At 42.0% G+C, this 12,117-nt stretch overlaps 1 protein-coding gene across 2 annotated transcripts in view; it reads right to left on the reverse strand.

Moving 5' to 3' along the window:
* The window catches only part of LOC139471517 (activated CDC42 kinase 1-like), a 107,677-nt gene that overhangs the window by 18,844 nt on the left and 76,716 nt on the right, over window positions 1-12,117 (reverse strand). The window lies entirely within an intron of this gene.

A 12,117-nucleotide genomic window follows, 5' to 3' on the forward strand; every position in this document is an offset into this window, starting at 1 on the left:
TTCCTGAAGATCTATTCTATTCAGGTAAACTGTTAAGTTTGTTTGTCAATTTGAATTTCAACTAAAATGTAATTAGCATAATGAGAATGTAAGAGGGAAGTTGAGTGGTCTTCTGTTTGTCTCAAATGTCAAACCAATCTCATTGAATGCATCTAGGAAACAGAAAATCAATTGTAAACCTATTCCTGCTTTGCCAGGATGGCTTTCCAGAAGACCTACACAAAATTATAAATTTCAATATATTTGGGGTTAGAGTTATAGCTGCAATGACTTACACAAGGGCCGGGATGGGTAACTCGGTAACTCGGGTACTCGGGTCGGATGGGCGAGGTGAGGTGAAATTGGGTTTAACGTCGCGTCCAAGATAATTGCACTTATATAGCGACGTGCATGTACGTGTGTGTGTTTGTGTGGCTGCTTCTATTAGTCCGGACTGATGCCGATTTATAGTGCTAGCTCACTGAGATAGCATGCCGCAGTTTAACATGAATACCCCACTCAGACACAGAATACTGACTCCGAGTCGACCAGTCCTTGTTTTAGCCCCTTAATGCCGAGCGCCAGACAGGGTAACAACAAGTACCATCTTTTAACGTCTTTTGGTATGACGCGGCTGGGGATCGAACCCCGAACCTTCCGCTCTCCGGGCGGACGCTCTACCACAAGACCAGGGAGGCGGTCCGGGTCGGTTGGGTTCCTTCTGACTTTTATAAATAATAAAAATTCATAAAATTATAACTTCGGTCAACTTCAGTGTATACACCAGATCATTTTATACATGTATCTAAACACATTTTACCAGAGCTACGGTCAAACATTTTCCAATCGGACAGTTTGTACCTACCTCTTAAGACCTACAGCGGGTACCCGGATAGGGTAGGGTAATAGAGGGGTGGGTACCCGGGTAGTAAATTTGGACTCGTCCCAGCCCTAACTTAAACATTCTTATTTAACATTCTTTCAGAGAAAATTGTTTGAATTTATTAATATTTTTCCTGACAATCTTCAAGTAATCTTCAACACATTGGCTGGTGAATGACTTCACTTCTAGTACAGGAAAACACATGTGTAACTTAAAATCTCACAGTTGTACGACAGATATGATCTCACTCTGGAATGCCCTGCTGCAATGAATGACGTCACATGCTTCCCTGACAACTGAAGACGCCTGGTCAACAGAATGTGGAAAAAAACCAAAACCAAAACAAAGTTGTTCTGATAAAAGTTTGTATGTTTCTTTGTTTGTTTGTTGTTTAACGACACATTCAGTAATATTCCAGGTCTTTGACGGCCGGCTATAATTAATCAAGTCTTGACCAAACATTCCAGTGATTGACATCATGAGCATCGATCCACACAATTGGGATACGATGACAAGAATCAACCAAGTCACCGAGCCTGACCACCCGATCTCGTTGGACGCCTCTTATGACAAGCACTGTCGCCTTTTACAACAAACAATTGCTGAAGACCTATTCTTCTCTGGTCCATCAAACTTAGTAATTAGTTAACATGATATTCATTTCGCAAAGACACGTTTTACAAGTGTAGTATTGAAAAAAAGAACGCTTTACAAGTAATGCATTCATATGCAGTGAAAAGTCTGAAATATTTCGTTGATCTAATCCCATCTAACAACATTTTTCAAGCAATCAGATTGCAGCACACACTTTGAAATCGCATCAACACAGTACGACAACAAGAGACAATGAGCCTGAATGTCAGTTCGACCACACAGGCCAACAGCCCTCCCACTCAACATAAGACAGACAAAATTCTTTGCTGTTCCTTGTGACTGAGAACTTGGAGGTAAAAGTCTCTTGAATGGACTATACCAAGTATCTACAATCAGGGGTCACGCTTCTCTGATAGCACGAGGTGTGTGTGCGGCTGGGTGTTATTCTGCCAGGCTATGTGGCTTCTCACACAATCAAGTCCAAGGCTGGATTGGCAAGCAGCCAAAATATCTATCAAATTGTTACACCTTTGAGAAGAATCGATTATTTCACTGGAGTGCACTTTACACAGTTTAGTTCATTTAGGTATTGACAGGAATAGGGTACATGGTCCTGAGACAGGAAGAATTGGAATGTTACATCTATTTTGCTGTGTCTTAAAATAGTGGATAATATTTAGACAATCATGTTGAAAATAGGGGGAGAGACATATATCCATTGATTGTCCTTAAGCGTGAGTCTTAACTGAATTTATCTGGATCCCATTTTTCCTTTTCCTTTTTCACAGTTTGAAAATATCTAAATTTGTTTATTTTAATCGCTTCACAGTATATTCATGGATATTTTAATTGTCATGAAATTATAAAACGGATGATGTCATCGGGGACTTCGCCATAAAATGATCAGCTCACAAATCTTTTAAAAATGTTGGACATAAATACCTATAAAACATGTCAATTTGCGTGATATTACGTCATCAAGCCCAAAACTGATATCAACTGACCACTTCTCTATGAGCTTATGAAAATTAACACTGTAAGCAAGACAATGTTTGACACTGATATTAAAATTGAAACTACAAATTATGCAAGACGTCACCTTGGCTTCACAAAAAACTGACACGAGATTAGCTCAAATCGTGCAAAACCTTAATCCAAACCTACCGTCAAGCATGGATAATCCCCAACACAAATCCTGGTCCTGTCTTTGCAGACACTAAATACCCCCTGACCTTGACCTAGGTGTAATCAATGAGCAAATACCTGTACTCACAGTATGTCCACTTCCAACAGAGCCTCCCTGGGTATGTCTGATTCCGTCGATCACATTACATCAAATAATTGATCAGCTTGTCGCATTGATTTCTTCCCGTACCCTGCTGCAGGCTACCGACAGCATGAATCATTCATACCTGTTCTAGTCTCCAGCTCAGACTGGTGGGGACGGATCAGAGGTATTGTGGTCAGCCAACAGAATAGAGTCAGTTTGTGGCTGGAGGCCTTACAGGTGGTGGTTGCGAGGTGTTGGGGGCTGGGGGGAGGTGAAATGGGGTTTAATGTGGCGGTCAACATTATTTCACTCATATAGCTTTTGTTTGTTTGTCTGTTGTTTGTCCGAAATGTCAATGTTTGTTTGTTTGTTTGTTGGTTAACGCCGCACTCAGCAATATTCCAGCTATATGACAGCGGTCTGTAAATAATCGAGTCTGGACCAGACAATCCAGTGATTACTATCATGAGCATCGATCCATGCAATTGGGATCGATGACATGCATCAATCAAGTCAGCGAGCCTGACCACCCGATCCCGTTAGTCACCTCTTACGACAAGCGTAGTCGCCTTTTACGACAAGCATGGGTTGCTGAAGACTTGTTTGTTTGTTGTTTAATGCCACGTTCAGCAGTATTCCATCTGCATGATGGCGATCAGTAAATAATCGAGTCTGTACCAGACTATCCAGTGATCGACATCATGAGCATCTCGTTATTGGCCTCTTACGACAAGCATCGTCGCATGGATTGCTGAAGACAAATTCATACTATGTGGATGCATGTGAGTAGCTGTTTGTACGAGACAAGACTTATGTGGGCATACAATCCCCAATTAACAAAAACACTGAATATCCATTTTCTGTCAGTGATGGTGATGAGATCTCCATCTTCAACTTTTCACGATCCAAGTAATATCCGCAGTCAACAGCCATTGTGGCCGTGCAATCCCCGTTTTAAAGCAAAGTTAAGGTACGTGAAGTGAAATGGGGTTCACGTTGCGTCCAAGATTATTGCACCTACATAGCATCGTGTGCGCGTGCGCTTGTACTTGTCCGGACTGATGCCGCATTTTTAGTGATAGCCCACTTGATACCATGCAATTTTAACATAGATACTGACTCCGAACTGGTCAGTCCTCGTTAAGTCCTCTTAAAGCTGACTGCCAGGCAGGGTAACAACAATTACCATCTTTTAACATATTTTGCTAGGATGGGATTGAACCACTGACCTGCTATTCGGGCAGGGCTCTATCTACGAGACAATGCAGCTGTATTGTGGTTTGTCGAAGTGAGTAAACGTTATTTAATGCTCGAGGTGACCATCAAGGCATGTGTATTATTGCAAGGAAGACAAGTAGTTAAAAACACCATTGTGATACTATTGCAATACAAGTATGACCAAATGCACAAGTGATAGTTTGACAGGTTCCGCTACCATCCTACAGTACATATATCCTTGCATCAACGTGAAGACATGCCAAATTTAAACACATACTGAGAAATAATACCCGCTGAGTCCTAGTTTCAACCTATCATGAGTAGTCGGACGTGAATCCCGTTAGTCGCCTCTTACGACAAGCATAGTTGCCTTTTACAGCAAGCATGGGTTGCTGAAGACCAATTCCTCCCTGGTCTTCATCGGTAACCATGGCATGCAATCAACCAAGACACGGCCTGGCCATTCGATCCAATGCAGCTGGCTCCAATGACAAGCAATAGTTTTGTTTGTTTGTTGTTTAACGCTGCACCCAGCAGTATTCCAGTTTAATCCAGTGATTGACATCATGAGCACCGATCCACGCAATTGGGATACGATGACATGCATCAACCAAGTCAGCGAGCCTGACCACCCGATCCCGTTAGTTGCCTCTTACCACAATCACAGACAAGCAGAAATGAAGATGGCCACTCTGGGTCAGTAATTTTACCGACCATAGCGTAGGTTACTCATGACAACGGCAATCCTGGAAATGCCACAGGGGACCTCTGATACAATATGAAATTTCTGTGATATACAATGTGACACAATGTTGTATAGCTGTGGTATACAAAGCTATATAGCTGTGAAATGCAATGTTATATACTGTGATATACAATGTTATATAACTGTGGCATAAAATGCTATATATAGCTGTGATATACATTGTTATATAGCCATGACATAAAATGTGATATAGGTTTGGTATACAATGTGATATAGCTGTTGTAAACAATGATATATAGCAGTGATATACAATGTGAAATATCTGTGATATACAATGTTTATATAGCTTTGATATACAATGTCATATAACTGTGATATACAATGTGAAATAGCTGATGTACAATGTTATATAGCTGTGATATACAATGTGAAAAAGCTGCAATATAGTGTTATATAGATGTGAAATACAATGTTATATAGCTGTGACATACAATCCTTTATAGATGTGACATACAAATCAAGATAGCTGATATATAATGTTATTTTGCATGATATACAATATTAGCTCTGTGATATATGAAGAGTTATATAATGTTATATAGCTGTGATACACAATGATATATCAAGGCCGTAGTTAACATTTTTTTAAAGTGGGGGGGGGGGGGGGGGCGCAAATATTTGTACAAGTATCACTTGTCCCCAACTTGATTCAAACAAAACTGTTTTCTATAAAAAAATCCAGGGGGGCCAACTTCTCTCTCTCTCTCTTCCCCCCCCCCCCCCCCCCCGGGCTGGCTACGGCACTGTATATAGCTTTGATATACAATAACCCCATACACCACCCTCTCCCTCAAATATGTATCAGGTAAGCCTGACATCACATGGAATGAACTTAACACTTCTCAGATCACCGTACGATAAAAATACACCATTTTAAAACAAGACATAAGTTAAATAAACTCACTTAAATACATGCACAGTGTCACAAATCCATCACTGCAATGTCCCACTGAACATTTCACATCCTCTGGTATATAACCTGAGACTAATATAACATAGCATGACTTCGCAGTCTTTGATGTCAAGCCAATCATCATTAACAGCTGTTTACGTGTCACTGTGGGAATTTAACATTTTGACCCATTTCTTTCCAATCATGACAAAATTAATAAGAAATATATTAAATAAGTGAAATTGCTTTTGGACACTTGAACACGAGATATATAGTAAAGATGTGAGGATATATTTGGAAGCTTGTAAAAAAACAAGTATAAATTTTTGATACGGTCCCCACGCCTACACCCACCTACACTTATATACAGAACATGAGACCAGTTGAAATTGAGACAATGACGGAGAGCGGCTTCACTGCAGCTTTGCCTCGCTGAGATTGTGTACATATATATTCACGGGGTAGGAACATTCAGCTTTGATATACAGCTGGGTACAGAAGAAAAGATAAGTCACTGATGGACGGAGGGTATTTATACCGATGCAATATCACCTGTTGTCATGCAAAGGTCAAGTAGTGCACCAGAGGAAAAGTAGAAAATAAAATCCTGTTACAAAGGATAAAGGAAATAAACAAATGAGGTCCCCCTATTTCATCCCTCATTAGAACAGAGCACCTGGATATGTAACAACAGCTTGGAATGTCCACAAAGATGGCCTTTAAAGGTACCTTTGTACACTGAAAAGTATTATTTGTTTAATGGCTTATATTACTAAATATTGAGTGTTTCTTCTTCTTATTGATAAAGTTACAATTACGAGTGAATTAATTACAATTACTGGAAATTATGGGTGGGTGAGTGAGCGAGTGTTTGAGTAAGTGAGTGAGTGAGTGAGTGTGTTTGGGTGTTTGAATGTTTGAGCGGTGGGTGAGTGAGTGAGTGTTTGAGTAAGTGAGTGAGTGAGTGAGTGAGTGAGTGAGTGAGTGTGTTTGGGTGTTTGAATGTTTGAGCGAGTGAGTGAGTGAGGGAGGGAGGGAGAGGGTGGTTGTTGGGTGAGTGAGCGAGCAAATGAGTGAGTGAGTGGGTGGGTTGTTGGGTGAGTGAGTGAGTGAGTGAGTGAGGGAGGGAGAGGGTGGGTTGTTGGGTAGGTGAGCGAGCAAATGAGTGAGTGGGTGGGTTGTTGGGTGAGTGAGTGAGTGAGTGAGTGAGTGTGTTTGAATGTTTGAGTAAGGGAGTGACGGAGTGGGTGGGTTGTTGAGTGAGTGAGTGAGTGTGTTTGGCTGTTTGAATGTTAGAGTGAGTAAGTGAGTGAGTAAGTGAGTGAGTGAGTGAGTGGGTGGGTTGTTGGGTGAGTGAGTGAGTGTTTATGTGGTATAGAGATGTGACATACAATGTTATATATCTGTGGTATACAATGTCAAAACGCATGAATACACAACACAAACAACATAAAACTCCCATTTGCAATTCTTCAACACATGTTCATAGTTTTAGTCCACAGTAATCGTTCAATGAACTCTGTTTTTGAAGAGATTTCTAACAATTATGAAATGCACTCTTATCTCCAATCCGTATCTCACAATCGCAAGCGACAAGAAACCTGACCTCGTCAACAAACACAAGGGTGAGCAGGTGCATCTGCCTGGTGTATGTCGGGGGGTGGACATTTGAAGACATGTACATGATGCATAGGTGTCTCTACAGGCAGCAAGCATCAAGTTGCCATGACGCCCCCATAGCAACAACGTCTAATCTTGAAATGTACATACGTGTCAATCAATAAATCCTGCAAGGATGTCTATCCTAACATAGATGCACAGCTCACAGAGACTCGAAATACAGATAAACGTCAGCATAACATAGTGGGTCTATGCAAGATGCTTGTGTTTCTAGATATGCCTGCATTCATGCTATGAGTGGTCTAAAATCAATTTTCCAATATGTGCATATGAATATATAGCATGTTTTTTTATTTGATATTGATGTCTATTTCCTCACTGAATTAGCAAGTAGTTAACAGTAGATAACAATTCACTTGCCTATGATGGAGGGCACTTTGGTTGTTTGTTTGTTGTTTAACGCCGCACTCAGCAATATTCCAGCTATATGACGGCGGTCTGTAAATAATCGAGTCTGGACCAGACAATCCAGTGATTGATGTCATGAGCATTGATCCACGCAGTTGGGATCGATGACATGCATCAACCAAGTCAGCGAGCCTGACCACCCGATCCCGTTAGTCGCCTTTTAAGACAAGCATAGTCACCTTTTACGGCAAGCATGGGTTGCTGAAGACCTATTCCATCCCGGAATCTTCACGGGTCGGAGGGCACTTTGGTTGTGATGACATGCTGCACTCAGTCTTGTTGCACCTGTAATCAACTGATTCAGGTGCAGACAAACTGGTGGTCGATATCATGAGTGAGTGAGTGAGTTGGGTTTAACCCCGCTTTTAACAGTATTCCAGTTATATCACGGCATGTCAGCTTAATGTTGGAGGAAAGCCCGAAGTGATGCAGGTCTCAGACGTTTACCACTTCTGTGAAACCAATGAGCACGAGTATGGTGCTGACAAACCTAGAAACATGATCAGGGCGAACCGGGATTCGAACCCACTGTCATAGGTTTCTGGCGTGCCCAACGGACGCAACTCTGCACAGCGGCGCCTTAGATGACTGGGCCACCCGTGCTCCCCATGAGCAATGTGTAACTCTTTCAGACTAAGATGACACACTATCACCTCAGTCAATGAGGCGGATCCTCCCATTCATTTAGTCGCCTGCTGATTTGGGGCCGAATATCAGCCTCTGAGAACACCCAGACCAATCCTTGATATAGCATGAGTAATAGTCCTAGGGTACGATGATATAGTGAGTGAGTGAGTATGGTTTTACGCCGCTTTATGCAATATTCCAGCAATATCACGGCGGGGGACACCAGAAATGGGCTTCACACATTGTACCCATGTCGGGAATATAAGTATGATGATATACAATCAACCAGGCAACATATTGTGACCACCAGTTAGGCTGGTTCCTGTGACAATCTCAGGTGGATTGGAATGAGAATCCACATCAGGTTTTATTCTGAGGCAAGTGAATAGAAACAAAACATTTCTAATGGAAAGTGGACACAGAAATATGAATTATTCCCAGATCAACTCATTAGGCCAGACGTTTTTAATTTTATGTTTCACGGATCTATTCCATCTTTTACTCACAAGGTCGGTCGAAATAAAAATAATAAAAAAAATAAATAGCTGTGTCAATCATTTATTTATATTTTTGAAAGTCATTTTGCAAAGGATTTAGGAATGCAGCTGGCTTCAGAATCACTGATAGTGATGTAGACATGGAATTTTTATACAACATGTTATATTGTATGAGAGAGTCTACAGTACTAGCAGAGGAAAAAAAAAAATTAAATATTTATTTCTTTTACAGCTGCTTTTCAGTAGGAGCGGCGGGCCTGTGAAACGAAAAATAAAAAAGTTGTGGCCTTATAATGCTTGGCCAGTTCACATGTATGACAACAATCAGTAGGCATGCGGGAACTGTTGTTTATTTTATTGCTAACTTGGTCCATTGTTGTCAATTAAGTATTGGACGAACAGTGAATGGGGTAGTAACCTCTTGCCTATTTCTCAATCAATGGGATTTGCACAAGGTGTATTTATCAATTATTGACATGAATTTTATAAATCAGTTTTCTCATTACAATGACGATGGGATCACACAGAATCTAGGAGGTGAGGTGAAATGGGCGGCCGGGGATTGAACCCCGACCTTTGGCTCTCTGGGCAGATGCTCTACAATTGGACCACAGAGGCGGTCCAACATAGCATTGAATTAGAATAGGTCCCCCTTCACTTTATCACTTGTGTGTTAGCGGCGACTGATTTGTTTGTTGTTTAACGCCACACTCAACAATATTCCAGCCCTCTGATGGGGGCTGTAAACAATCAAGTCTGGACCAGACAATCCAGTGATTGACATCATGAGCATCAAACCACCTAGTTGGGATCATCTTCCCGAGGTAAGTGAGTTAACTGACTATAAAAGTCCAGTTTCCACCCTTGCTGAACCAGGCTGGTATTATGGAGTTACATGGACTAACGAGTCTATGCATAGTCCAATCAAAATCGCGCTCAGAAATCGAAATTCCGGTTCGTAAAGTGTCATGCAGATTTCGGTTGATTGGAGGATTTGCAAAGCATGTGCACTGCTAACTAGTCATCAAAAGATATTTTCTAAATCTTTTCATGTTTTTAATCAAGGTGCTCACGTGATTTGATGCGATGTAAGACTCGTTTTATTACAATATATAGATATTGATATAGATATCAGATCGTCTTAACCGGGCGCCACCATTTTGTTTGAAGCAAATGCAGGTGATACGAGAGGTGGAATCTGATTGGTCCAAAGGAGAGGCATAGAAGGGACATAACTCGTAATAGCCACAGGTGGCACTATGATCGAGCCCAGAAATTCCAGCCAAGTTTGGCAAGGATGGAAACTGGACTTTTAAAGTCAGTTAACTCTCTTGCCTCGGGAAGATGAGTTGGGATATGATGACAGGCATCAACCAGGTGAGAGAGCCTGACCACCCAACAAATTAGTAGCCTCTCGATCACGACACTGACATGAATCAGATGGTCATTATGAAAGGGAAAATCTTGTATTTGAAACCACAAACAGCCGATCTGGCAAGCCAAAGAGATGCAGCTCAACACAGCTCCATCTTAGAACACTCAGTGCCTTCCACTAGTGCCAAACAGTATTTCAAATTTAGCATGGATATCAGGGTGTCCATGTCATAACATTGAAGTTAAAAGAACTTGGATTAAAACCACAAGGACCCAAGAACAGACCAACAAATGGGATATTGGCAAAAAGCAATTCCTAAAAAAAGGCAGCTATGTAATAAGTTTTATTTTGTTTGTTTGTTTGTTTGTTGTTCAACCAAGTCAGCGAGCCTGACCACCCGATCCCGTTAGTCGCCTCTAACAACAAGCAGTCGCTTTTTACAGCAAGCGTGGGTTGCTGAAGACCTATTCTACCCCGGATCTTCACGGGTCCTATGTAATAAGTCACATATTGAGTTTCCAGCAAAGACGGCGACATTAGTCTCAACAGAGTTGTCTCCCTTGACATTGTTCATGCTCTATTGTTGTTGAAGGGCCCTCAGCTGATGTGAGGAGAACTGTTTGTGTTCCATGAAATGAGTGAGTTGGGTTTAACGCTGCTTTTAACAGTATTCCAGTTATATCCATATAGCTTAATATGGGAGGAAAGCTCGAAGTGATGCAGGTCCCCGACGTCTGTCTACCACTTTGGTGAAACGATCAACCACGGGTATGGTGCTGACAAATCTAGAAACATAATCGAGGGAACCGGGATTCAAACCAACAATCATACGTTTCTGGCATGCCCAAGGGACGCAAACCTGCACAGCGAATCGCAGCGCCTTAGACCACTGGGCCACCTGGGCCCTCACCATGAAATGAGTGAGTGAATTAGGTTTAACACTGAAGTAAACAGTAGTTTAGTTACATCACTGCCTGTGAACTTGATGTTGGCCACTTGGTGGAACACGTGAGCATGGTGCTGACAAACCAATGATCACATAGGGCTGATTTGGGATCTGGACCATCACTTGTCCATGTGACACGATTCTACACAATGGCTGGCAGTGTCTTAGATGACTGGGCCGGACACCAGTGAAGTGAGTGAAGAATATGACAACACCCAAGCAAAGATCCCTATCATCAAGACAAGGTGCGGTGAGGTGAGGTGAGGTGAGGTGAGGTGAGGTGAGGTGAGGTGAAATGGGGTTTAACGTCGCGTCCAAGATTATTGCACTTATATAGCGACGTGCATGTACGTGTGTGTGTGTGTGTGGCTGCTTGTACTAGTCCGGACTGATGCCGATTTATAGTGCTAGCTCACTGAGATACCATGCCACAGTTTAACATGAATACCCCACTCAGACACAGTATACTGACTCCGAGCCAACCAGTCCTTGTTTTAGCCCCTTAATGCCAAGCGCCAGACAGGGTAACAACAAGTACCATCTTTAAACGTCTTTTGGTATGACGCGGCTGGGGATCGAACCCCGGACCTTCCGCTGTCCGGGCGGACGCTCTACCACTAGACCACGGAGGCGGTCTCAAGACAAGGAGATACCTGTGTCTTGGCATAAAGTTCATCTTTTTCTGCTGGTTACTCATTCAAGAACTCTTCATCTCAACAGCCTCAAAAATAGCCATGCAACAGGCATCAAACACCAGAAAAGCATACTGCTTCAGGTTATGCATCAATCTTCCACCCATCCCACTTTCCCGAGGCAAGGGAGTTAACTGACTGTAAAAGTCTGGAATTTCTGGGCTCATGGACTATTATGAGTTATGTCTCTCCTATTGACCAATCAGATTCCACCTCTCATATCACTTGCATTTGCTTCAAACAAAATGGCAGCACCTAGTCAGGACGATCTGATCAATAATCAAGATTTA

The sequence above is a fragment of the Haliotis cracherodii genome, unplaced genomic scaffold (assembly GCF_022045235.1).
Source record: "Haliotis cracherodii isolate W230 unplaced genomic scaffold, xgHalCrac1.p SCAF_23, whole genome shotgun sequence".
Taxonomy (NCBI): Eukaryota; Metazoa; Mollusca; class Gastropoda; order Lepetellida; family Haliotidae; genus Haliotis; species Haliotis cracherodii.